Source organism: Gopherus flavomarginatus, chromosome 2 (genome assembly GCF_025201925.1).
Source record: "Gopherus flavomarginatus isolate rGopFla2 chromosome 2, rGopFla2.mat.asm, whole genome shotgun sequence".
In the NCBI taxonomy this organism is placed as follows: domain Eukaryota; kingdom Metazoa; phylum Chordata; order Testudines; family Testudinidae; genus Gopherus; species Gopherus flavomarginatus.
In genome coordinates, this window is record NC_066618.1 from 137079264 (window position 1) to 137106526 (window position 27263).

The 27263-nt window shown below is 41.1% G+C and overlaps 1 protein-coding gene across 8 annotated transcripts in view; it reads right to left on the reverse strand.

The window, feature by feature from the left end:
* CTNND2 (catenin delta 2) overlaps positions 1 to 27263 on the reverse strand; it is a 1245479-nt gene that overhangs the window by 802542 nt on the left and 415674 nt on the right. Inside the window, exons 1-2 of one of the 8 annotated variants that reach the window (XM_050937392.1) lie at positions 3658 to 3999; positions 3218 to 3269 (exon numbers count right to left, since the gene is read on the reverse strand). The exons of 5 other annotated variants lie outside the window; for them this stretch is intronic. The gene's annotated coding sequence lies outside the window, so the exon portion shown is untranslated. Of the gene's footprint in view, positions 1 to 3217; positions 3270 to 3657; positions 4000 to 27263 lie in introns of those variants that run through there. 2 more of the 8 variants (XM_050937391.1, XM_050937395.1) reach the window with 2 other exon arrangements.

Consider the following 27263-nt stretch of genomic DNA (forward strand, 5'->3'; position numbering starts at 1 on the left):
ATGTACCACACACTGGAGTGGAGTAAGTTTCCTCATATCTGAATGGTCATCCATGATCTCTCCTATATTCAGATACACACATGCATATCTAGATGTTTTAAAATCCAGCATGCAAGTCAGGGCTTACTACTGTTGAGAGAGGTTCTGAACAGTAGTAAGTCCAAAATATTTTTGAAAGTGCAGGGTTATTATTCAATTACTTTATATATTGTGCTGAGGGCTGTACAAACGCCTGACAAATCCCCTGCCCTGAATAATTTACAATCTAATAAAGATCTTACAGTCTAAGGCTGTCTACACTTTTGGCAGCATGCAAAGTATAGGCACTAGACATGTAGCTACTGCCCCAGTGAAAGGCAGGAAGTATCCACGCTTGTCACTGTGGTGTGTAGCTACATGCTGCAGTGAAAGACAAGTCCAGCAGCAGAGAAAGGCCACGGCAACTCCCCTTTGCCACAGCTTCACTGCACAGAAGAAAGGCTCTGGCAGGGGCACAGCAGTGGGGAAAGGCTCCAGCACAGAGAAGACATGGAAGGCACTGCTCAGGCATGTAGAGAGCTGCATAGGGTATATACCCTGGGTGTTCAAGTATGTAGGGCACTCTACTGTACTCTAGTCACCTAAGCACTGTCTTGCCATCTATACTGCTATTTACACCTGTGCTAAGTGGGCATGCAGTCTGTGTATTCTCCACACTATTGTAAGTATAGATGTAGCTGGGCCCATTTTGAATGTGGTTCAGTCACACTGCATCTCACAATCAGGTACTCAAAGAGTCTGCAAATAGAGGGAATGGGTTTCTCAAAAAAGTAAGAGCAGAATACAAATAAATCCTGTAATTTATTTTATGATTATTTAATTGAAAGAAAGCTTAAGTTACTGTATCCTTATTGCAATACTAACATAAACATGCACAACTGAGGCATTGAGGGCAAACTCCCAGTCCCACTGAAGTCAATGTCTGTATGTCTACACTGTGATGATCAACCAGTGGCACCAAGTCTAAGAGCCTGGGTCAGCTGACTTGGTCTGTGAGGCTAAAAATATCAGTGCAGATATTCAGGCTCAGACTGGAGCCCAGGCTCTGAGACCCTTCCCCCTTGAGCGGTCTCTGAGCCCAGGCTCCAAGCTAAGCTTGAATGTCTCCACTGCAATTTTACAGCCCTGCAGAATGAATCCTGTGAGCCCCAATCAGCTGACCTAGGCCAGCTATTGCCATGCCACAGGTCTTTTATTACAGTGTAGACATATACCCTGTGAGTTTTGCTATCAATTTCAAAGGGACCAGGATTTGTCCCATAATACACTACCTGTGTACACATATACAGATCTGAATCATACCTCGTGCAACTCCCTGGAAATCAGTAACATAACATGAAGAATAAATTTGGCCCATTATGTCTACTGTATGTAACTGTTTGAATAAATACAGATATGCATCCAAGAACTATGAAGCCCCTCTACTCATCAATGCGTTTAAAACGTATCAACAACTTTCAGTCTCTTGAAATATTTATTTTCCAGTTTCATTAGGATTGCACACACAGCCTCTAGCACAGGACCACGAGTGACCTTACTTCACTGAACAATTTTTTTCTCTCGTGAGTCACTAAATCAGAAATGTAAAACAAGTTTAACTATTGAAATCACTTCAGGTTTTGTTTTGTCATAGTATATTTCACAAGAATTCCCCCAAACTGCCTATTGTTCTTCAGAAAACTAACAATATTTTAATTAGAATTTGTGACTTTCATTTCAGAAACCACCATTAATAAATTATGCTTCATTTATTAATTCAATGAAATAATCCTTGGTGACAGGCATATTTTAAATATTACAAATTTACATTCTACAACATATAATCTAAAGTATACACTCAGCAAATGACTGATAACCGATGTATATCATAAGGAGTTAACTATTCTCATTAAAATAAGGCTAATGTCTTCTTTGTGGGTACAATAAAACTGATTAGTAGATCTAAAAGAACATTTTAGAAAGGTTTGGATTGACTGGGTTAATGCTTTTTAAAAAACGGGACCCAATAAAGCATTTAATTATGACAGTTAAGCTCTTCTCAGATAAAAAGATTTTCCAATCATAATACGATTAATACAACTTTATATAATTTTAAAAACTAGAAAATCTGAATTAAGATATCTTTCATACCACATACTTTGGAATATATTTTTAAAAACACTTAGCATAGCATTAAAGCAACTAAACTATACTGAGCTAGGAAATATTTTGTCTGAGTTTAGTCAACAAATAACCATATATTTAACAGTTATTTTTATATCAAAAGATGATGCCCTTTTGTTTGCTGTAGACATTGTTGTATATACTTATTAATGTAATCTGACAAAGACATTCTACTTGCAAATACTATTAATTCTGTGGTAATTAAATCCTGCACTGTATTCAGTCAGAAGTAATTTGACAGCAATTCATTGCAAGGCACATCAAATTGCACCTTATCTTTTTGCTACATAAATCACCCTAACTGTAGACAGTTTATCACATGTATTCTAATTACTTTTTAGAAATTTCATTTTAACTCATCCATCAATGATATGCCATTAAATAACATGTTACCTTCAAAAAAGTACAGTAATCAGTTTCAGAATAAAACTTGAAAGGCTAGTATGATTTTTAGACATACTGAGCTGCCGAGATCAATTCATTTATTTAATTTGCTGAACAGTAACTCATATTCTCCTATGACTTCTGCCAGTAGCAGAGGAACCCATGAGGTCATAATCATGCATTATTGTCACTAATCTTCTATAAGTGATTTCAAATCAGTTAAATCATTTGAGTAAAAGTGTACCTGCAAAGCGAATAGCTTATAGGCTTTGTTTAATTATATAAAGTTTACGTCATTCTCATTTGTATAATTTAGAAACAGGGAAATATAAATTACTATGGTACACAACAAAGCATTCATTCACTGAGAACTAGGTTTTTCCAATGTAAAGGTGCAAAGCAACAGGTGCATAGCTCAACATATCCAATTATGAAAAGACATTTTGCACTGGAAAGACCATTCTGTTAATTTTTCTGATCTCTTTGGGGAGTTATTGATTTCCTTAGGACCTAGCTTTAGACTGATAAACAAGCAAAACCACAAACATTAAATACACTGTTACTGTTTGAGTTAGGACCATAAAAATATTCTAGGAACTAAGACTCCGTTACTAAAAGTAACATTACTTACTTGTCTTTATCCAGGGTAAAGTGTTCAGGGTTTCTTTTTTTGATTTTTATTTCTAAAATGACAGTAAGTAGTTGAAAAAACAATGAGGTAATCACCAGCTAGTTAAACAGTATTCCAACTGTGATGGACTTAGCTAGGTAGAAGCGTTATTCATTCTTAACAAACATTCTTGAATTATTACGATTTTCAAACATTGTTAAGTAGTGAATCACAAAAAATGTATACAACTAGATTAAAGCTATTCACAATTGTCTCTTAGATTTTAAGGCCAGAAGGGACCATCATGATCATCTAGTCTGTTTTCCTGCATATAATATTGTCCTTTAGCAAAACTTGCAGTTTTTTCATAACACATTCTAGCAATCTAACTTTCAGAAAAATAGTTTTCTAAACTTTAACCACAATTTTACAAAACAACTTATTTAGCTTTAACTTTTTACCTTTGTTGTACACTTTGTAAATTAACGCTCCTTAATCACTTCCAAAAAAAAGCAGTCTAGGCAAACAAGACTAATCAACAAAGCTGAAGAGGAAGAGTTTTCCCTCCTTTCCAAAGCAGTAGTTAAGGCAGATATAATCAATTTCCCTCCCTTTATCACTTAAAAAAAAAAAAAACTCAAAAGATTTTAAATGGAGAATGCCGTTGACCTCCTGAACACTCGGAAAACAAAAAAACAGCACTATCTTCTTTTGGTTTCAGCATTCTAGAATTTACAGTAAAATAAAACACAAAATGGTATTCATTAGAGCTACCACAAGCCCAGTGGTTGCAGTCTTAAAACAGAAAAGAAAAGAGTTCAGTCAGGCACAAAGGTCTCCATGGCAACAGTGAATTTAGACCCCCATTGGCATTATTTATGCAACATTTCATCACAAAAGGACCCTCCCACTAGCCTAGCTGGCATATTCTACAGTTTTCCAATCTCTCTTCCTCTTTCCTTTAATTCCTATCTGGCCCTTAAGCTATTTGTATCTCAACATAAATATCCCCCAGTATCGTAAAATAAATTCAACCCGTCTTTCAGCTTTGTCGTGCTATATTTCAGAGACAGCAAGTGCATTTTAAATCCTGTAGAGTTTACATTTAAAAACCTTTCTACTCTGATATCAAAGATCCATAGTTTGCAAACAAAAATAAATTTTGACTCTGTTTAGATAGTTTTCTGCTTTTATTTCATTAAATTCTTCCTAAATATGTGCCTAGAAATTGAAACCTTGCAGAAAAACATTTTAGAAAAAGCATTATTGGCAAAAGTGCAAAGCAGATGCCACGTTATTAAACTGCTGGCCTGTGCCCATTTCCCAATGATAATTTTTCATCTGTGTTTGCAGTATAGAAATCTAATTTAACATTTATGTATTTTTATTTTGCTTTTTGCAGCCATGATAAGGGCTATATATTTGATTTACGTTCACATTGTAGTGGAAGTTAACAGAAATGAAAATGCATAATAAAACATATTTCTATGCTATCACAACTCAAACAAGTCTTTATTATCGTTTCCCTTTTTACCTTAATATATAGTTTTACTATATGACCTTAATAGACTGTTTAAAATAAAAACGATTATAATTTGCTCTGACAAACTTAGATAGAGGTACTTATAAATGTAAAAGGTGAGGGAAAGAGATAAAAGCACATTAAGGGTTAAGGCCTTCTTTCCTTCTGTATTTAAAACTCCAGGGTCCCAATTTTGCAAATGTTTATGTACCCAAGTAACTTTATGCATGTGAGTAGTTCCATTAATTCAATGAAATTACTTATATGGCTCCCCAGTAAAAAAAATGTAACAACAATGATGGATGATAACTTCATATCAAATCATTCTAGCCATGGATATTCCTGTAAATAGTTTACTTACTGTATTTTTCTGTGCTGAAAACTTTTAGATACACATGTAGTTTCACTAAAATCAATAAGAGTAATATGTAAACAATATTTTTTGCATAAATAAAGGATTGATTCTGCAAATCCTAATAACAACAAGTAGATTATCTGAATATTCAGAGAAAAATACTTTTTGGCTACTTTTTTAATGTACTTTTTAAATTGTGTAACTCGAATTTTGTGTAAGTCAGAAATGTATCTCCGATCATTACGCAAAAAAACAACAAAAAACTAACCTTCTATTTCTATCTTATGGAACTTTTTCTGTAAGCTCGGATTTGAGTATGTCAGATTTACATAACTCGGGAAGTGTCTGTACTGCGTAAGCAATAACTGGATGCATGTTTCCTTAACTGCTCATTTTTCTTTTGAATAATGTTTGGTTTTATCATTCCACATGTTATCTAGTGATCCTCTACTAAATAAATTTTCTGTAACTGACCGAGAAGCTCGAACCTGAAAACTAATTTCGGTTTTTATTGGGAATATTTCACCATAAAAGTAACAAAAGATTACAGGTGGCTAGCCCATGCCTCCCTTCCCACTGCCGACGCTATTGTGGCTACACTACTATTATCAGTATGCTAGCTCAATGAGAGCTAGCATGAGTATGCCAACACAAACTGGGAAATACACCCCATCTCATCATGTAAATGTAGCCATAAAGTGGGCCAGCTCTGTAGCTGGCATAAATCAGTGCAGATCCATTGATTTTATGGATCTGTCCCAAATAGATGTATGTATTAGAATATGATTTTATCATTATTATGAAAGCTAGGGATGGGCACTTCTCTTATTTGTTTCTAAATCGAAATAAAATAAAATTATTACATCCATTTTAATTTACAAATTAGTGTGTTTATGCACAGGAGAGGAATTAATATTAGTATGCACTAATAATAGTTGGCTCTCAATATTAACATTAAATGACTAAAGTAATACTGAAAACAACACAGACTTTGTTACATTTTAGTACATTAAAAAAAAAAAACAAAAAAAACCTTTTCTGTTCAATCCAGACCAAAAGAAAGCAAGCCATTATGCATGCCAAAGTACAGTTCTCCCTTTTTGAAGAGCAATGACGAAAGACCTAACATCCTATACTTCTATTTATTATTAGTGATTGGAAGTTGTAACATTTTAAACAGAAATTATAGCAGGTTGCTCTCTAAATGTCATAGTGAAGCTAGAGGACAGTTTTGCTAGCTTTTACAGGATACACTGTGTGCATGTCATAAGGAGGGAGTGAGATTTCAGTCAGAATGGGCTGACTCAGCTTTTAATCACCAGACTTCATTCATCCATACTCCCCATGGCAGAGGTAAAGTGCAGTAATAATGATCACCTAATGGGGCAAGAGAGAAAGCTGGAAGCAAAAAAAGAACCTGCACAAGCACTTTCAGAAAGTCAGCTGGTTTTAGTATAACCTTCCCCCACACACACACAAAAACCTGCCTTTGTGTATCTGCTATGAGCAGTGCCATTGATACAAAAAGGCCATAATTAATGTATTATCCCAGCAAAACTATTGCAATGAAAATACAATTGGTAATAGACGTTTTAAGATTTCAGTGTCTGTTTCAGGACACTAGGGAGGGGATGAATGCTTTATAAGATTTTTTCTTTTATGAATTAAGTTACATATTTATTAGATTCCCTATAGCTTTCCCAAGCCATTGGCTTGTTTCAGAGAAAACAATAGCAGCTTTTACCTTTATTTTCCTTTCCTGTTTAGGAGGCTCTGAAGATTATTATTTCTGATAAATAAGAGGCCATGAAATGGCAGTCTAATGAGCAAAATCTACTTCACATGAAATAATGTCTCCAAAGGGTAATTAAGTACACAATATTCAAAGTAACTTATTTCACTGAGATGTTGTTATCATAACCTTAGTCCCAGATTTGGACCTTAGCGTCCAAAATATGGGGGTTAGCATGAAAACCTCCAAGCTTAGTTACCAGCTTGGACCTGGTACCTGCTGCCACCACCCAAAAAATTAGAGTGTTTTGGGGCACTCTGGTCCCCCTGAAAAACCTTCCCTGGGGACCCCAAGACCCAAATCCCTTGAGTCTCACAACAAAGGGAAATAATCCTTTTTCCCTTCCCCCCTCTCTGTTCCCAGTCCTGGAAACAAAAAGTACTTTCCTATTCCCCCAGAGGGAATGCAAAATCAGGCTAGCAAATCCAACACACAGATCTCCCCGATTTCTTCCTCCCACCAATTCCCTGGTGAGTACAGACTCAATTTTCCTGAAGTAAAGAAAAACTCCAACCGGTCTTAAAAGAAAGCTTTATATAAAAAGAAAGAAAAATACAGGTACCAGGTCCAAGCTAGTAACTAAGCTTGGAGGTTTTCATGCTAACCCCCATATTTTGGACGCTAAGGTCCAAATCTGGGACTAAGGTTATGATATGAGTGGCAGCAGGTGGGATATAGACAGAATCCAGAAGCCAGTAGGAATATTATATTTTTCTTTTCTCTGCTAAGGGCTTTTTAGCAGAGAGAAACAGTTGGTTTTAAAAGGGAACCAGAGAGAATTTTTTTTTCTGCTCTCTCTGGCAGTTTGTGGCTTGCATGTTAAGCAAGAAGCCATTACTAACTGTTAAGGCCAAAAAGTGTCAAATAGGCCAAAACAAAGTGACTTACCTGGGGCACCAGGTGGGTCGAGGAACCATAAACCCCCTACAGGCCAAGGTGGATGCTATCCAAAAGTGGCCTGTCCCAAAGTCAAAGAAGCAGGTCCAATCCTTCTTAGGCTTGGCCGGATACTACAGGCGATTTGTACCACACTACAGCCAAATCGCTGCCCCACTGACCGACCTAACCAAAAAGACCCAGCCAAATGCAGTTAAGTGAACTAATAAGTGTCAAAAGGCCTTTACCCAACTTAAGGCAACGCTCATGTCTGACCCTGTGCTCAGGGCCCCGGACTTTGACAAGCCATTCCTAGTAACCACGGATGCATCTGAGCGTGGTATAGGAGCAGTGCTCATGCAGAAAGCAACAGATCACAACTTCCATCCTGTCGTGTTTCTCAGCAAGAAACTGTCTAAGAGGAAAAGTCACTGGTCAGTCAGTGAAAAGAAATGCTATGCCATTGTGTACGCTCTGAAAAAGCTACGCCCATATGTTTGGGAACGGCGGTTCCAACTACAAACTGACCATGCTGCACTAAAGTGGCTTCATACTGCCAAGGGGAACAACAAGAAACTTCTTCGTTGGAGTTTAGCTCTCCAAGATTTTGATTTTAAAATTCAACACATCACAGGAGCTTCTAACAAAGTAGCTGATGCACTCTCCCATGAGAGTTTCCCAAAATTCAGTAGTTAAAAAGTGTTCTTAAAATGTCGAAGTCTGTTAGTTATATACTTAGGAGTATATGTAAAGGTGTATGTGTTGTATTAATCTGTTTATTTTCAAGTTCTAGAAGGAAATCGCCGCCAGTGAGCTTCCCCACTGTCTGCAATTTGGGGGGCGTGTCATAAACAGATAGCTAAGGGTTAATGTCTCTTTCACCTGAAGCACCTGACCAGAGGACCAATCAGGAAACCGGATTTTTTCAACTTTGGGTGGAGGGAATTTTGTGTCTGAGTCTTTTTCTGTCTGCCTGCTTTCTCTGAGCTTTTGGAGAAGTAGTTTCTACTTTCTAGTCTTCTGTTTCTAAGTGTAAGGACAAAAAGATCAAATAGTAAGTTATATGGTTTCTTTTCTTTGGTATTTGCATGAATATAAGTGCTGGAGTGCTTTGATTTGTATTCTTTTTGAATAAGGCTGTTTATTCAATATTCTTTTAAGCAATTGACCCTGTATTGTATCATCTTAATACAGAGAGCCCATTTGTATGTATTTTTCTTTCTTTTTATATAAAGCTTTCTTTTAAGACCGGTTGGAGTTTTTCTTTACTTCAGGAAAATTGAGTCTGTACTCACCAGGGAATTGGTGGGAGGAAGAAATCGGGGAGATCTGTGTGTTGGATTTGCTAGCCTGATTTTGCATTCCCTCTGGGGGAATAGGAAAGTACTTTTTGTTTCCAGGACTGGGAACAGAGAGGGGGGAAGGGAAAAAGGATTATTTCCCTTTGTTGTGAGACTCAAGGGATTTGGGTCTTGGGGTCCCCAGGGAAGGTTTTTCAGGGGGACCAGAGTGCCCCAAAACACTCTAATTTTTTGGGTGGTGGCAGCAGGTACCAGGTCCAAGCTAGTAACTAAGCTTGGAGGTTTTCATGCTAACCCCCATATTTTGGACGCTAAGGTCCAAATCTGGGACTAAGGTTATGATAGTTGTGACTGACCCTCCAGTTAGCATTTCAATACACTAATATGCATCTTTGTCTCAGGAAGGTTCTACAGCAATACATACAAACACAGGAACTCTATTTATTATGTATATTACGGCAGTGTCCAAAATTTACTAGATGTTTATAGTCCCCACATGTAAGAGTATATTAACTGAGAAATTAACTTGAATATCTTTATTGAATACAAATGAACAATATGACTCCAGTTACTGAGATAAATGCAAAATCAAATCAAAAAAGGACTCATTTGATTGTATTAAAATATTTTGATTGTTACATAATCTTGAACCTTTTTCAGTTAAATATTTCGAAAGTTATAACAAGCGCTATTTGTAGGTATTTATTAGAAGTTAGGCAAGACTATTCCGAACTATATTGTTAATAAATGAAAAAGGAAGGAAACTCCATTTTTCCCAAATATTTTTGTGTTGAGGTATGTTCTGTTGCTCTGACACAGAGAGGTACTTAAAGTTGAACTCTTGTTTAAGTGCTTTGCTGAATTGGGACCTGCTTCATGTTGAGGAAGGTAACCTATAAGAAAATAGACAAGAAAAGGTGGGAGTGTGCTTTGTAACATACTTTGGATCCTGGCTACCCTGCACTTCTCATTCAAACAAAACTCCAGTTAAATGCAAGGTTTAGTTGAGAAGGGAGTGCAGAGTCCAGGTGCAACAAGGAATATCAGGACTGTCAAGGTATTTTTCCCACTGTGAACTTTAGCGTCCTACAAGTGAGGACCTGCGTGTACCCTTCTAAGCTTAATTCCTAGCTTAGATCTGATAACGCTGCCACCAACCAGAAATTCCAGTGTCTGATACACTCCCTGTCCCCCAAAACCTTCCCTGGGAAATCCAAGCCCTAAAGCCCTTGGGTCTTAAAACAAGGAGAAACAAACCATTCTCCCTCCTTCCCCCTCCCAGACTTTCCCCTCCCTGGATTACCCTGAGAGACTACTGTGATACAAACTCCTTGGATCTAAAAACAAAGAGGAAATTAACCTTCCCCCACCACCACTCCCTGGTGAGTTCAGACCCAATCCCCTTGGGTCTTAAACAAGGGGGGGGGAAATCAATCAGGTTCTTAAAAAAAGAAAGCTTTTAATTAAAGAAAGAAAAAGTAAAAATTATCTCTGTAAAATTAGAATGGGAAATGTTTACAGGGTCTTCAGCTTATATAGGCTAGAGGGACTCCCTCCCCCCTAGCCTAAGATACAAGTTACAGCAAACAGGTAAAATATCCTTCCAGCAAAATACACATTTGCAAGTTAAGAAAACAAACATAAGACTACTCCGCCTTTTCTAGCTAGGAGTTACTATTTTGAACATGAGACACTGTTTCAGAAAGATTGGAGAAAGATCTGGTTGCACGTCTGGCCCCTCTTAGCCCCAAGAGTGAGCAAAGAACAAAACAAACAGCACAAACAAAGACTTCCCTCCACCAAGATTTGAAAGTATCTTGCCTCCCCATTGGTCCTCTGCTCAGGTGTCAGCCATGTTCACTGAGACATTAACCCTTCATTATCTGTTTATGACAAGGACTAATTACGTACAATTACTTCTACATTCTCCTTCCTGCTCTTCAATTTCATACTTTACTGAACCGCAGCCCAGATTTCCATCTTTTCAGGGAGGTTCAAAAAGCATTATACACAGTTCTATGTCCTGTGTTATACAGGAGGTCAGAATGGATGCTCACAATGGTCCCTTCTGGCCTTGAAATCTATGAAATGCAGGGTCAATCTATTTTAAACCCTGAATGATACTTGCATACAACAGCTATTAGATAACTATTACTGTCTTCGGTGTATTCTTCCTGTACAAACCGTTTATATAGTGACTTTTTTTCCTTACATCTGGATCTCAATTTTGGGTTTTCAGTTTGACATTCACAGTCTTTTGTTTCAGCGTGACACAACCACACAGACTTTCCCCAGGCAGTGCATTTTACTTTATTTTTTTTTCAGAATTTGAATAAAAAATGTCATGTGTCAAAGTCCATATCCAATGCCACCCACCAATTTAATGGATGGGAAACTTGACGGAATCTGCAAGGTGCCAGAAAGCTTTAGGATAAAAGGGGAAGTTTATATAGAGATAGGCCCAAACTCCCCCAGGTATTTGCTGCCCATTGGCTGGCCAGACAGATGTGAGCCCATTACCTCTTGCTTCCCACAGTCATTTATTTAAACCCTGGGGCAGAGTTACTCAGACCTCTTGTCACATTTTTACTTGAACACTCTCCCTTCCCATAGTCTACTAGAGGAACTGTGGCCATGGCTACACTTACAGTTCTGCAGCGCTGGTAGTTACAGCCGTGTTCGTACAGCTGTGTAGGGCCAGCGCTGCAGTGTGGCCACATTTGCAGCATTTGCAGAGCTGTTGGGAGTGGTGCATTGTAGGCAGCTATCCCAGCATTCAAGTGGCTGCAACGTGCTTTTCAAAAGAGGGGGGTGGGATGGAATGTGACAGGGAGTGTGGAGGAGACAGACAGAATGGATTTTTGGAGTTGACACTGTTCTCAGCTCCCTGCCTTGCAAGTTCTAAGGACTGGAAGACACACAGTGCTTACCTTCAATCATTTTAAAAGTTCTGACCCTCTTCCCCCACTCCTCTCTCATTCACTAAATGCAAATTATGCACTCCTAAATAGCCTGCAGACAAGATAAGCATCTGCTCAACACGGACTTCCCCCTCCCCCTCTGCCGTGTGAGCGTACTGTTTCTCTCTTCAAGCAAACAGTTGTGAACATTCCAAAGTAATTCCCCTGCCTGCCTCCTCTCGCTCAGCAAACAGGAGCTGTGTTTGTTTTTTAAATAAGCAGTTTGGCTGAACTCCGAGCTTTCCCTTTCTTCCGGTTTGTTGTGGACAGGAATTCTGGGATACCTCCTTATACCCCGGAGGTCAATAAAAGCGCCGGTGGGGTCCACATTTGCTGACCAGCGCTGGATTACCAGCGCTGGAATCGCTACACCCGAGACTCGACCGGGTGTACAGCCAGCGCTGCAACCAGGGAGTTGCAGCGCTGGCCGTGCTTTGCAAGTGTGGCCACATCCTAAGTTGCAGCGCTGTAACCCCCTCACCAGCGCTGCAACTCTCTAGTGTAGCCATGGCCTGTGTTTTTAGATTGTTGTGACTGGGCTCTGACTGATTACTTATTTAAGGGTCAGGAAAGAATTTTTCGCCATCAGGCCAAAGTGTCTGTGACCTAGTGGGTTTTGTTTGTTTGTTTGGCCCCTATGGTGCTATGAGGAAGGCACAGTTAAGTTAAACAGTTATAGGATTTAAGGGGTTAGTGTTAGGAATTTATGAATGTTAGTTTGTCTCAACTTGCAGCCAGTGTCCAGGGCAGATAAAAGGCCAAAGAACCAGTGACCGGAAAACAAGAGACATGGAATTTTGCTGGTGGAGCTCAGGTCAGTGGGAGAGAAAGGAAGACCTGAAGTCCTTGTAGATCAGGATCCCGTTTTGGTACCTTCTGTCCCACTGAAGGAGAAGGTGAGAGAATTGAGCAGAGCAAACTGAATCCTAGAGTAGGCAATGGAGAGTCTACCCTGAGTTATGGACTATATGATAGAAGCAATGTAAACTCTGCAGTGGGCCCACATATGTCTGATATGGAGAAATGGGCAGATAACACCCTCTCCAATGTTAAATTTTAATAACCTGGAGCCTGTCACTTAAAATTCATGCCTATGTCTGTCCTCCTTTACTTGTGTGTACTGAACAATGACTTCAGCCTTTTCAGTAAACACAAATATCTGGTCTGTAAATCCTTTCCGTTAGCAGCACTGATTCCAATGCTAATGGTTGGCTTGTTCTCTTCAACTTGTCTGGTCAGTCAGTGGAACTTAGGCACATGATGAACTGATGTGGTGAACAGAGATGAGAACATTCACATGCTTAAAGTTCAGCACTTGCTTAAGTGCTTTAATGGTGGCTTCTTTACTGGCTTCAAGAAACTACTGGGCCATCTTAGTAAATATCAGTACCTCTTTCTGGGCACTTATAGCTGTGCCCCTGCTCTGCAGTCTGTGCAGAGGCAGACACAAAGAGGTTTCCAAAATAATCCATCTTTTCCATTGCTTCTCTCCATTTTCTTGGACCTAATGTCCCCTCCCCCGCAAAATAAATAAACCCACCATCTGCACAACTGCAATATAAAATCAGATGTATTGTATCAGCTCAAGCCTTTGTCAAATTCCCATTCCCTTGTATTTACCCAAGTTTTAATCTTATGATCTGGAAAACAACTAACTTTTGTGTTTAACACTGTGCAAGTCCATTCTATAAGCTCTGTATACATCTTTCAATAATTTCGCACCCAGGACAAACTCAGTTCAGTTGAAATCCTATAAATAGAGAATATAATTCCCTGATAATAAAGATGTTTTTCAATGTCTGAATAATTAGTCATATATGGGTTTTCTTTCAATTAATTTTATATGTCACTGTCTTTGGGTTTAATCACTTAAAGAACACTAATAAGGAAAAGAGAGTATAAATTAAGCCGTCTGAATCTCCGAACAACTTCTGGCTGCTAACAGGCCTGTAAATACACTCTTCAGAAACTCCCCAGTTCTAGTTAACTTTATAAATAATATCTGAAAGTATTAAAATAATGACATCCTTGGTAAGGTAGGAAGTGCCTACCATGGCTCGGTGTTCTTGAGCATAAAGCAAAAAAGTGGACATGTATAATCAAAAATTAGGCTGAGATTTTCAAAAATGCTCAGCACTGGTCTCTCATTCTGCTGCTGTTGAAGACAATAGCAAAACTCCCACTTACTTCAATGGGTGTAGAGTGAGACCAAAGACTGAATGCTTTTTAAATTCCCATTCATAAATGCTAACTAGTTTGATTACTGGCTACTGCAGAGAATTATATAGAGAGGCTAACGGTGGTTTTGTTTCAGTTCTTACACCAAGAAATCTATTTGGTAAGTTGGTCAGAAAATGTTAACAGAATTTTCAAACATTTACTGATCATTTGGCAGATTTCTGGCCAGCTGTATTACTTGGTGATTTTTACTTTATTCTTACTCTTAACCTATGTACAACCTTTCACAACAGGTGAAAAGTGCTAGGACAAGTGAGCTATAAAGAAAGAAATACACTATGTTCTTATACATCACAGCTCCCCTCAGAATCTTTTTTTCCAATACCTATCCTGTGTTTATCATGATAGCCAAGCACTTCTAATTGTTTTGTGTTCCTCGATTTATCGTTTTAAAATGTGTTTTATATGAAAAAAATCATGACAATTTTGCTTTGAGACACAGATAGATATGCTAATCTGTTCATTTGCAACACAGTCTAGATTTCCCCTTACTGCCTCCAGCCAACTTCACTTTCAGAACTGGTACTCTGAGGCAACACATCTTGCTAGTGATTGACAAGAGATGAGTTCTCCAGAGCACCATACAGCAGTTGTTGGACCAATAGAAGTGACCAGAAGGGGCATATCACAGTGAAAATGGCAAGCTGTTGGCATGATGAAACAGGAAGACATGCTATGGATGAGTGAATTAGGAGTCTGCAAGGTGTGACAATCCTGCTAAATGCATGGCAGCTGAAACCTCTGTATAACATAGATAGTGTAATCTTTGCTTGGTAAGTAAACTGTCCACTAATTTCCAGCCACTGCACTATCATACTACCTCAGTAGTGGAGGTTAGTAATTTTCATTTTTATCCTGCATTGCAAAGCATTAATACAGGGACACAGTTTTGACCCAGACCTCAATTTTCTTGTGATTCTTGGGTTCCATCCCTTTCATATTTTCACTGCTTTACTCTATGCTCCCTTGCCAATTTATGTCCACCCCTAGTTTGTTAACACTTGCTTAGCAACACCCATTTTTCTTCCCAGTTTAGAGCTCTCACCTTCCTGACCTTTAGGCCACGTCCAGACTAGGGGAGGAAAATCGATCTTAGATACGCAACTTCAGCTACGTGAATAACGTAGCTGAAGTTGAATTTCTAAGATCGAGTTACTCACCCGTCCAGACGGCGCGGGATCGATATCCGCGGCTCTCCGTGTCGATTCCGGAACTCCGTTCGGGTTGATGGAGTTCCGGAATCGATGTAAGCGCGCTCGGGGATCGATACATCGCGTCCAGACTAGACGCGATATATTGATCCCCGAACAATCGATTTTAACCCGCCGATACAGTGGGTTAGTCTGGACGTGGGCTTAGTGACTTTATGTGACAGAGTGGAGGAGGGGCTGCAAACCTGCTTACTTCCCCTCTGCCATTGCTGCTGCTGTGCAAGCGTTTGGGGCATTATTTTTTATTAGAAGAGCTTTCTGACTGAACTGGTAGTCCATTTCTTAGCACAGTTATCATACCATCTCTTCTGGGACTTCTGCATTTTGCTCAGATGTTGACTCACAATAATTTCAGGAAATTTTACACTTGCAATACATTTCCATACTCTGTGTCATACTGGCTGTTCTCCTGAACATCTTATTCAAGAGCCCTTACATATGACCAAGGGTCATCATTAAATGGAGTGGGATCAGGGCCAGATTTTTTCCCTTTGTCCTGGATCCTTTGCACCACTTAGGCAGTGCAAAATGGTGAAATCTGGCCCTAACTGGTCATCTGAGAATGCCCTTGGTGTGGGGGAACTCTTAACTGGTGTAAAAGTGCAAGTGTAACACCGACAGACCCCAGTCATCAGCAGGCAATACTGAACCACGGACCTTCAGAGCTTAGTGCATGAGTCTCTACTGCATGAGCTAAAAGCCATATGGCTCTTAGCTAAGGCTGTAGAGCAGACTCATTTTCTCTCTCTCTAAGTGGTCTCAGTGCCACTAGATGGGACAGAACACCACACCCAGGAGCTGTGTGGGTTACACAAGCTCCCGTGCCAACTTCCATCCATGCTTGGCCTTAGGCATGTGTTGAGGTTGGGCTGAACACTCTTGCACTTCATCAGTTCTCAACTGGCACATGGGTCCTTGGAGACCATAGCCATTTAGCATAAATTAAAGCTGCTCCTAGGTTGCTCTGACCCCTGGGCTAGGTCAGCTGGAGAACAAAGTAACCATAATAGGGTCCCTGAATATCCTTGGGCTGAGTAGCTCTTGATGCAGGAGAGAATCTGTACCACTCAATCAGTTTCATATCAACGGTGGTTATTCCTCACACTAAGTAATTGCTGTACAGTCCAACGGCCGACCCATTAGAGGGTTGCTGCACTGACCCGAACTACCCTTCCACACCCAAACAAAATAAAACGAAACAAAAACCTGTCTTTCTGGTTGAAAATCTACAGGGCCATTTGATTGTGGCAGATGGTCACCTCTTCAACATGGTTTTAAAAAACAAAGCCACTCAGATCACAAACACTTCTATTGCCATAGATCAGGTGGGAATCAGTTCAGCAGACAAAATGTGTTTTTTTTTCTATGAACAACCAGACAGGCAAGAATGTGTCTGACCCTTTCAGAAGAACTTAAGAGCATCCAACTCCCATTAGGCCCCTTTGACTATCCTAGCCTTTATTAGGGATTAAAGTAGGAAAAATCTCCTGTAAGCCTGGGAAACTTTGTGATATAGGAAGAGCAAAAGAGTCAACCCAGTTATCCCAGTCAATTTTACAGAGCATGGATTTTTCAAGTTGTAACTAAACTGATCTGAGAAGCTTTCAGTATGGGAGTGAAAGACAGTCGTTTAGTCCTTGTAATCCATGGTTTTTCTGCAGGATCTGTATGAGCTAGGCTACTAAGGACCTGATCCTGCTGTCCTCTCTCAGACAAACTCCCATTGACAAACATACAGAGTTGTGGGTGTGCAGGTGGTGGAGGGATGATTTCTCAAATCACCACAATCTTTATTCACCCTGCACTCTGTCAAACTGTACTTCGTGGTGGCACCTTCCATGCCTCCTCAGAGCAAGCATGGTAGGAGGCTGCAGGTAGATCTACATGTAGGCATAAACACCTGTTTTCTCACAGACATAAGGCTACTGCAATCCTAAAGCAGTGAATCTCACCTCTCATCCTGCTGCAGCACTGTTCCTGGGGCCTAAGCAGAGGGCAAGGGTGGAGATTGGACAGCTAGCTGGATTCATTATTAACGGTAATTCAAGGATGGTGCAGTATTACCTTTTGTACTATGGTTTCAAGGAAAATCACCTCCGGAAAGTGGTCTCAGGAGCAATCACTTCCATGAGTGCTCTCAGTGGAGTTGGGTTATGAGGTAACCAGGAAGCAAATGTGTTACTCAATACATCTTTAATTAGTATTTTGTTGATGTTTTTTAATCTCCAAAAGACAAGAACATTGGAGTAATATATTACTTTTTCAGGGATAACTGCAGCTACTATGAGGGCTGACAAGGACCATCCATTGCTGATCTAAGTGACAGTAATTTTCTCAGAATTAATTTGCTTCTTTTTGCCAGGCACTTCACTATTAACGTCATGATTAATTATAAATCTGTGTTACAAAGACATAGAATTCCATATCAATGTTCCTTGTAATTCCTATATTCATAAAGTAAAACCAGCCTTTTTTTTATATACATACTTAGAGTACATTTCTACAATCCTAAAACCTTAAAAAAATCTCCCTCTGCTGCAAGAGTTTTCCTGCCCTGCAAGAGGAATTCCACTGTATAACAATGTATTCCTCTAAGAGTAACATGCAGGTCCTGAAAACAGTTGCATGCTACATTATATGTGTGAGAGAGAGAAGATACAAAGGAGTATAGATATGTGGTAGAATTATGTACTTGAAGTGTATTTGGCAAGCAGTGTCTAAGCCACACCTGTTCCAGTCAAAGGAGTATAAGTCTACCCGCTTGAATGTGTCTCCGCTATAAATTAGGCAAGGTGTGACCAAAGACAGAGGGAAGCATATTTATATAAAAGGTAATCAAAGTCATCAAGCTAACAAGGGGGGAGTAAGGTACCAGCATGAACTCTACAATCACAGTGTGTCATCCCTCCAGGAGAAAAGGAATTTCATCTAAGAATACATTTCTATAAAGACACGGAATCTGAACCTCAAATGACACACAACTGAATCAACTGATTATGTACAATATTAATGTACTGTGAGAGTATGTAGAATGAGGTATTTTATGGAAGTCTAACAGTGGTGACTGATACCATTGCAAATTATATACACTAACACTATGAGGAATTATGGATACTCACTGATATCATGCTATCAAGTCCGCGACCAAAGGGAGAAACAGATTTTCTCCCAGGCAAGAGGCTATCTACCTGTCTCTAATGTACATTAAGTAGTGTGGAATCAAAACAAGGGAAGCTCCATTTGCATATGAATCAGCAGGGGGGTGGGAAGTCCACTGGAAGGGAAGAACACCAGGAAGCCTTCCTGGCTTTTGAAACACAGACAATTAACTTTGCTATGATATAAGTGCAGGGTAGGGGTAAAAAAATGTTTGAGTTGTCCATCCTTTGTGGGATTCATGGGGCTAGAGCTCTTGAAATCACAGAATGTTGGATCCTTCAGCTGAGGAGGCTGAAGTCTCTAGGAACTGAGTATAGGTGAGAAACCTGCCTAGGCAAAGATTGTAACTTGCTGAAGTGAAGTTTTATGCTTAGAAGCATATTTTTACTTTTGTTTGCTTGTAACCATTTCTATCCTTACTCTTTTTACCTTGTATCACTTAAATTATGACTGAAATAAGAATGTTTGTCAAACACCATTTAAATTAATGAGCTTTTTTAAGAAGCTGGAATCGGTGACAGGAGATGGATCACTCAATTTCCTATTCTGTTCATTCCCTCTGGGGCACCTGACATCGGCCACTGTTGGAAGACAGAATACTGGGCTAGATAGCCCTTTGGTCTGACCCAGTATGGCTGTTCTTATGAGCGGCAATGTATTAACTTAATACCTTCTGTGAGTGTTCCAGGAGAGGGCTGGACACTACAGAGGCAGACTGTTTGGGAGAAATTCAGGACTTGAGGGGTGGTGGTGTTGGGGCCACTCTGCAAAACAGTAAATGGGTGGTGGAAGCTAGGATGTGACCTGCATGCTTATATAAGAACAGAAGAATGGCCATACTGGGTCGGACCAAAGGTCCATCAAGCCCAGTATCCTGTCTTCCGACAGTGGATGATGTCAGGTGCCCCAGAGGAAATCATTAATTGATCCATTCCCTGTTTCCCATTCCCAGCTTCTGGCAAACAGAGGCTACCACCACCATCCCTGCCCATCCTGGCTAATAGCCATTGATGGACCTATTCTCCGTGAATTTATCTAGTTATTTTTTGAACTCTGTTATAGTCTTGGCCTTCACAACATCCTCTGGCAAAGAGTTCCATCAGTTGACTGTGTGTTGTGTAAAGATATACTTCCTTTTGTTTGTTTTAAACCTACTGGCTGTTGGTAAGTAGGCTGAGAGTCATAGCAGCATAGCATTTAAGGCACCCAGAGTTACAGGGCAGGCAGTGACAGAACCCCTTACTGGCCTGGGTGGAACCCCAAAATGTTACAACCCACTTGTGCCTGTTGTAGTCCCCAGTTTCAGAACTACTCTCTGGACTGCTAATATTTTGACAAATTCAGAAAATAGCTGGGAACTCAAGTGAAAAGATAGAACTGTGGCCATGATGCTCAAAGAGGAAATGAAAAGGACTTGCAAATTCAGAGATGAATCCTGAGTTCAAATCATGGCTAGCTGAGTGGGATAAATATGGAAGGGCAAAGCTCCAGCTGTTTTTTCTTTATAGGCTCTAGAAGTGACTCCTCACAGTTTATTTTGAGGCCTATGTTCACAAAGGGAGAGCAATCTCTGTGACCAACTGTCAATGACTTCTCAGGATGATGTTTTGACTAGCCAATCATCTAAATAAGTGCAGAGAAAGATCTTCTGTCTCCTGACATGTGCAGCAACTATGGATAGGTACTTTGTAAGGACCCTGGGAATGGCAGAAAATACAAAAGGAAGAATACTGTATTGATAATGATTTTTCTCCACTATAAGATGCAGGTATTTTCAATAGTATGGCCTTTAGGAGTTCTTTAAAACAAAGCTGCAAAGCAATCCCCAAAGAAAGGGAAGAGATTATGTTGTCTCTAACATCCATATGGAATTGAAACTTCCTGATAAATGAGTTTAGTTTCCTGGGGATGAGAATGGGATACACCCTTCTGTCTTTTTTTTTCCCTCTCTTTTTTTTTAAAAACTATCTTAAATAAAAAACTTTTCCTCCTGTATTAATGCAGAACTCCCTCTACAGCCCCTGATCTTAGAAAGGAGAGAACCTTTGATTCTCATGGGATGGATGCCTGAAAAGGGCAGGAATAAGTGGAATTGGAAGGAAGATGGGTTTTGAATTGGATGGCATAGCTACTTATAACAATCTTTAGAATCCAACTGTCCAAAGTTATGGATTGTCAATTGTGTTAGAATTGACACAAGGGGTCTCCAAAGCATGTAGGGGAGGCACTGGTTATTACTGGGTTGCATCTATCCATCCTCATGTAAAACCTGAGGCATTAATTGAGGCCCAGAGGAAGACATGACAGAAGATTTATTCGTACTCTGGGGCTTAAAAGGCTTCTTTCTCGGCTGTTGCTCTGGAGGTGTTGATAATTTCTTCTCTGATAGAGAGAAGATAAGAATGAGGATGAAGCTGGAACATCTCTCAAGATCTGGCCATGGATTTAATATTCTTCATCCTCTCTAGAATTTTGTCCATCTTGGAACTAAAAACCCATCCCCTGTGAACAGGAGATCTAAAAGTGATGGAGTCCAGAGCGGAGACAGGAGTGGAGATATGCTTATTTCCTCCACCCTTCTTTTGTCTGGAGGAGGACTGTCCATATGGATAGGGGCTGTAGTTAGACCCAATAACTTATGAGTTAAAGATGGATCCAAGTGGTGAATCTGTGTCATCACTATTAGTGGCTGAGGCATCGCCATAGTGCTGACAGGCTGATCTGAGTTACTTGGAGCCTTCTCTTTAGCCTAGAACTCAGATCTTTAATCTTAACTGAAGAATCCAGTAATTTAGGATTTGAAACACCTGAGTCCACAGGATGTGTCTTGGCACTGGCCATAATCTTTTCTGATCTCCAGTTCCTTACATGCCATTCAATTAGATGGGTCTGGGAACTCTCTCTCATGAACGCAGCAAAGAATCCTGTGGCACCTTATAGACTAACAGACGTTTTGGAGCATGAGCTTTCGTGGGTGAATACCCACTTCCTCAGATGCATGTCTCTCTCATGAACTGGCTCTAGACAAAGCGGCCAGCAACAATGAGAGGTCTCCATTTTTAGATTTTGGATCCTTTGAGCCACAGAGCTCTTAGAACTTGGCACTGAAGTAGACAATTTTTGTACTGTCTTAGGCTTCTTGATCTTCAGATATAACTATCTCAGATACAAATAAAACCTGACTAAAAACTATCCCTGAAGCATACATTTTATAGTTAGTGTCTGTGGTTAGCTGTTAAAACTAGCTAAGATAGATTAAACACTAAAAAATGTTAATAGATGTAGGGAAGATGGATCCAGGGAAAGCCTGAGGAAATGAATTGGCCAGAGCACCCCTCCCCCTTTTATAACCTCACCCTCAGAATATCCAGGGGAGGGCTAAGCAGGGCAAACAAGCATGTCACAATCCAAGCTGCAGGGTCGGTGCATCCCAGAAGCGGGACTACGCGGAGGACATTCAAAGAAAAAAAAAAGCCTTCAACTGCAAGTGACAGTTCAAATAAAGTACTTTCCAACATTTCCTTTATCAATGTGAAGAAAACAGATTTCTGCAATGACAAGCGAAGATGGAATTTCTGCAAAGATTCAATCAAAATGGGAAAAGAAATCTGGGGGACTGGACAATATAGCTGCATATGCTGCTGTCAATGCTTTGATAAACTACAGAATGCATCATTCCTCCTTCACTATTGTGAAAGCTACTCTGGCCAGCTGTGTGTAACCCAACTTCAGGTGTCATTTATTGTACAATATGTACAAGCATCCATGCAAACTTCTCATCTATGGTGCTGAAGGTTTATAATAGTCAAATGTTTCAGTTGGTTTTCGGTCTTAGAAAAGAGTTCAATAATGAAGGGAGTGCTCTGATTCTTTAGAATAATCACGCGGTAGCTTCCTGTGTCATATTCCACTCTGAGAAGCTGTCACTTCTTCCAGCCAGACTGATTTTTGAACAAACAGAAGGCTGTTGAGTCTGACTTTGTGTCATAAGGCAAAGAAGAAACATCCTTGTATGTGAAAATTCATCTCGGACCAGGAATAAGGGCTCGCTGATAACAGCTTTTTTCTTCCAGATTGTAAAATGATTGGCTTGCCTAGTTATATAAGCCTAGTAACCACATCAAAGTGCTTGAAAGTCAAGCCACCCACAATGCTGAAGAATATGATGAGATACTGAAGATGAGAAATATGAAGTTGTGGCTGAAAATAGGGGTTTTTATTTTTCAAGTTAATCACAATATGAAGACGCTAAGAGCTCTAGACCAAAAAAAGCCTTCAGAAACAACTGAGGTCTATGAAAGGAATCAACAATATTCGTCAACATACTTCATCTGAGGTCTGATAACTCAAATTCTTGTCACAGTCATTGAATTAAGAAAAATTAGACTTGAAGTTGTGGTGGCAGCAGTAAAGGCAGCCAAAGTTTAGCTTAACAAGGAGGACCTATACAATCAATTCTGCCTGTTGTGTGATGTTTTACCAATGCTGCTGAAACTGGACGATAATCAGACATAAAATGGATTGAGTTGTTCAGTAAGTGTGGGAATCCAAACCTTCTTAAGCTGTGTCTTGTCCATACTAGTATATAATGTTCCTGCAGAGAAAATATTTCCTCTATGATGCAGCTGAACATTGATGAGAGGATGAGGGTGGAGAAGTACTCTGTAGAAAAGCAAAACTTTATTTTAAACTGAACTACAAAATGGGCTGGTTGACTTCTATAATTTTGTAACAAAAAGCAATTCCTTATTCTGTGTCTACACTATGGGATTATACTGACTTTACAGAAACCGTTTTTTAAAAACAGATTGTATAAAGTCGAGTGCACGTGGCCACACTAAGCACATTAATTTGGCGGTGTGCGTCCATGTACCGAGGCTGGTGTCGATTTCCGGAGCGTTGCACTGTGGGTAGCTATCCCATAGCTATCCCATAGTTCCCACAGTCACCCCCACCCTTGGAATTCTGGGTTGAGATCCCAGTGCCTGATGGGGCAAAAAACATTGTTGCAGGTGGTTCTGGGTACAGCCTTATCCCTCTCTCTATGAAAGCAGCAGACAACCGTTTCACGCCTCTTTTCCTGGGTGAACTGTGCAAACGCCATAGCACAGCAAGCGTGGACCCTGCTGAGCTCAAGACAGCAATCATGGACGTTGTAAACACCTCGTGCATTATTGTGCAGTCTATGCTGAAACAGGACCTGCAAAACCAGGCGAGGAGGCGGCAGCTACAGCAGCACGGCAACATGAGTGATGACATGGACACAGAATTCTCTCAAACCGCAGGCCCCTGCGCTTTGGAGATCATGCTGGTAATGGGGCAGGTTCTAGCCATTGAACGCCGATTTTGGGTCTGGGAAACAAGCACAGACTGGTGGGACTGCATAGTTTTGCAGGTTTGGGATGATTCCAGTGCTGCAAAACTTTCGCATGCATAAAGGCACTTTCATGGAACTTTGTGACTTGCTTTCCCTTGCCCTGAAACGCCAGAATACCAAGATGAAAGCAGCCCTCACAGTTCACAAGCGAGTGGCAATAGCCCTCTGGAAGCTTGCAATGCCAGACAGCTGCCAGTCAGTCGAGAATCAATTTGGAGTGGGCAAATCTACTGTGGGGGCTGCTGTGATGCAAGTAGCCAAAGCAATCATTAAACTGCCTCTACGAAAGGTTGTGACTCTGGGAAATGTGCAGGTCATAGTGGATGGCTTTGCTGCAATGGGATTCCCTAACTGTGGTGGGGCAATAGATGGAATCCATATCCCTATCTTGGCACTGGAGCACCAGGGCATCCAGTATGTAAACCAAAAGGGGTACTTTTCCATGGTGTTGCAAGCACTGGTGGATCACAAGGGATGTTTCACCAACATCCATGTGGGATGGCCAGGAAGGGTTCATGATGCTCGCTTCTTCAGGAACACTACTCCGTTTAAACGGCTGCAGCAAGGGAATTACTTCCCAGACCAGAAAATAACAGCTGGGGGATGTTGAAATGCCTGTTGTTATCCTGGGGGACCCAGCCTACCCCTTGATGCCATGGCTCATGAAGCCATACACAGGCAGCCTGGACAGTAGTCAGGAGCTGTTCAACTACAGGCTGAGCAAGTGCAGAATGGTGGCAGAATGTGCATTTGGCCATTTAAAGGCGCACATTACTGACTCGATCAGACCTCAGCCAAACCAATGTCCCCTTTGTTATTGCTGCTTGCTGTGTTCCACAATCTGTGAGAGTAAGGGGGAGACCTTTATGGCAGGGTGGGAGGCTGAGGCAAATCGCCCTGGTGTCTGGCTGCGCGTAATCAGCGGCCAGGTGATTAGAAGAGCACACCAAGAGGCGGTGCGCATCAGAGAAGCTTTGAAAATGAGTTTCATTACAGGCCAGGGTATGGAGTGACTGCTGTATTTGTTTCCCCTTGATGAATCCCCCCTCCTTGATTGACTCACTCACTGTAAACAACCCACCCTCCCCCTTGGATTACAGCTTGCTTAAGGAAATAAAGTCACTATCATTTAAAAATCACATTCTTTATTAATTCATTATAAAAAGAGAGAGAACTGACAAGGTAGCCCGGGTGTGGTTTGGGAGAGGATAGGAGGGAAGCAAAGGGACACTAAAAAAAATTTCAAAGTAATGACAGCCTTTTGGTTAGGCTGTCCACAGGGGTGGAGTAGGCGGGTGCACGGAGCCTCCCTCCACGCGTTCTTACACGTCTGGGTGAGGAGGCTAAGGAACATGGTGAGGGGGGAGGGTGGTTATATAGGGGCTGCAGCAGCACTCTGTGACCCTGCTGCTGTTCCTGAAGCTCCACCAGACGCCACAGCATGTCAGTTTGATCACTCAGTGGCCCCAGAGTTGCATCCCACCACCACTGATCTTCCTGCCTACACTTCTGATCTTCCTGCTGCCACTTCTCATCTCGCGCATCCCTCCTGTCCTCACGTTCACTGGCATCTTTCCTGTAATTTGCTACCACGTCCTTCCACTCATTCAGATTTCATTGCGGTCACTTCCATGATTTCCGAGAACATTTCGTCTCACATCTTTTTTCCTACCACCTTATCCACCTTCGGGATGAGTAGGGAGGCTTGAAAAATTTGCAGCTGCATGAGGGAGGGGAGAAAAAAGGAGAGAAGTATTTTAAAAGATACATTTTAAACAACAATGCTTATACTCTTTCACAGTGAACAACACTATTCACCTTACATAGCACATGTGATTTGACTACAAGGTCGCATTTTGCATCTTAATATTGAGTGCCTGCGGCTCTGGTGTTAGAGATCTCACAGACGCAGGTCTGGGCAGCAGATTTCGGCTTGCATGCGGTCATGGTAAGCCATTGTCTTCTGCAGCCTTCATATATCCAGCGCCCTCCTTTACCAAATAGCAAGCCAAGCCCGTTCAGTGCTGCTTCTTTCCTGTTAACATGCAGCAGAAGAAACCACCCCCCAATCAATTCTCTGGGATGATTGCTTTACCCTTCCTCCCACAGCGTGGCTGGTAGCAGGGAAGATTCCAGCTAGCCAAATGAGAAAAAGGTCAGCCCCAATCACCCGCTCCCCTTCCCCTGCTTGGCTACCTGCAAGGAAGGATTTCTTTTACGCAACAGGCAAACAGCTCAGTAGGAATGGCCATCTCTGTCCCCTTAATTAAATTCCGGAATTTCAGTCAGGTTACCATGAAAGATATCACTCTCCTGAGGATAACACAGCAAGAAAGAACGGACGTTGCTTGAATGCCAGCAAACATCAGGACTATACGCAGCTAGGCTTTGTCATGCAATGATACCAGATTACTTGCTACATGCATGGCATCGTAAAGTGTCCTACCATGGAGGATGGAATAAGGCGGCCCTGTCCAGAAACCTTCTGCAAAGGCTTTTGGAGTACCTCCAGGAAAGCTTCATGGAGATGTCCCTGGAGAATTTCTGCTCCAGCCCCAGACGTTAACAGACTTTTCCAGTAACTGTACTGGCTGCGAATGCATCCCACATCCTCAGGGCAAATTAATCATTAAAAACACTTGCTTTTAAACCATATTTTATATTTACAAAGGTACACTCACCAGAGGTCCCTTCCATGGCTTCATAGTCTGTGACAGTGGCTTGGGAGGGCAATTCTGTCAGGGTGAGAAAAAGGTCCTGGCTGTTAGGGAGAACGGAGTGCTGTGTGCTCTCTGCAAGCTCATCCTCCTCTTCATCTTCCCTGTCCGCAGAGTCCTCAGCCAGGCTGAGATTACCACCCCCACCTCTGAATCCACGGACAGGGGTGGGGTAGTGGTGGCGGACCCCCCCGAGAATTGCATGCAGCTCAGCGTAGAAGCGGCATGTTTTCGGCCCTGCCCGGACCTTCCGTTTGCTTCTTTGGTTTTCTGGCAGGCTTGTCTGAGCTCCTTAACTTTCCCACGGCACTGTACTGAGTCCCTGGTGTGGCCTCTCTGCATCATGGCCTTGGAAATTTTCTCAAATGTTTTTTCATTTCATCTTTTGGAACGGAGTTCTGTTAACACGGAATCCTCTTCCCATACAGCGATCAGATCCAGTACCTCCCGTGCGGTCCACGCTGGAGCTCTTTTGATTCTCAGGAGACTGCATTGTTACCTGAGCTGATAAGCTCTGCCTGGTCACCTGTGCTGGTGAGCTCTCCATGCTGACCAAACA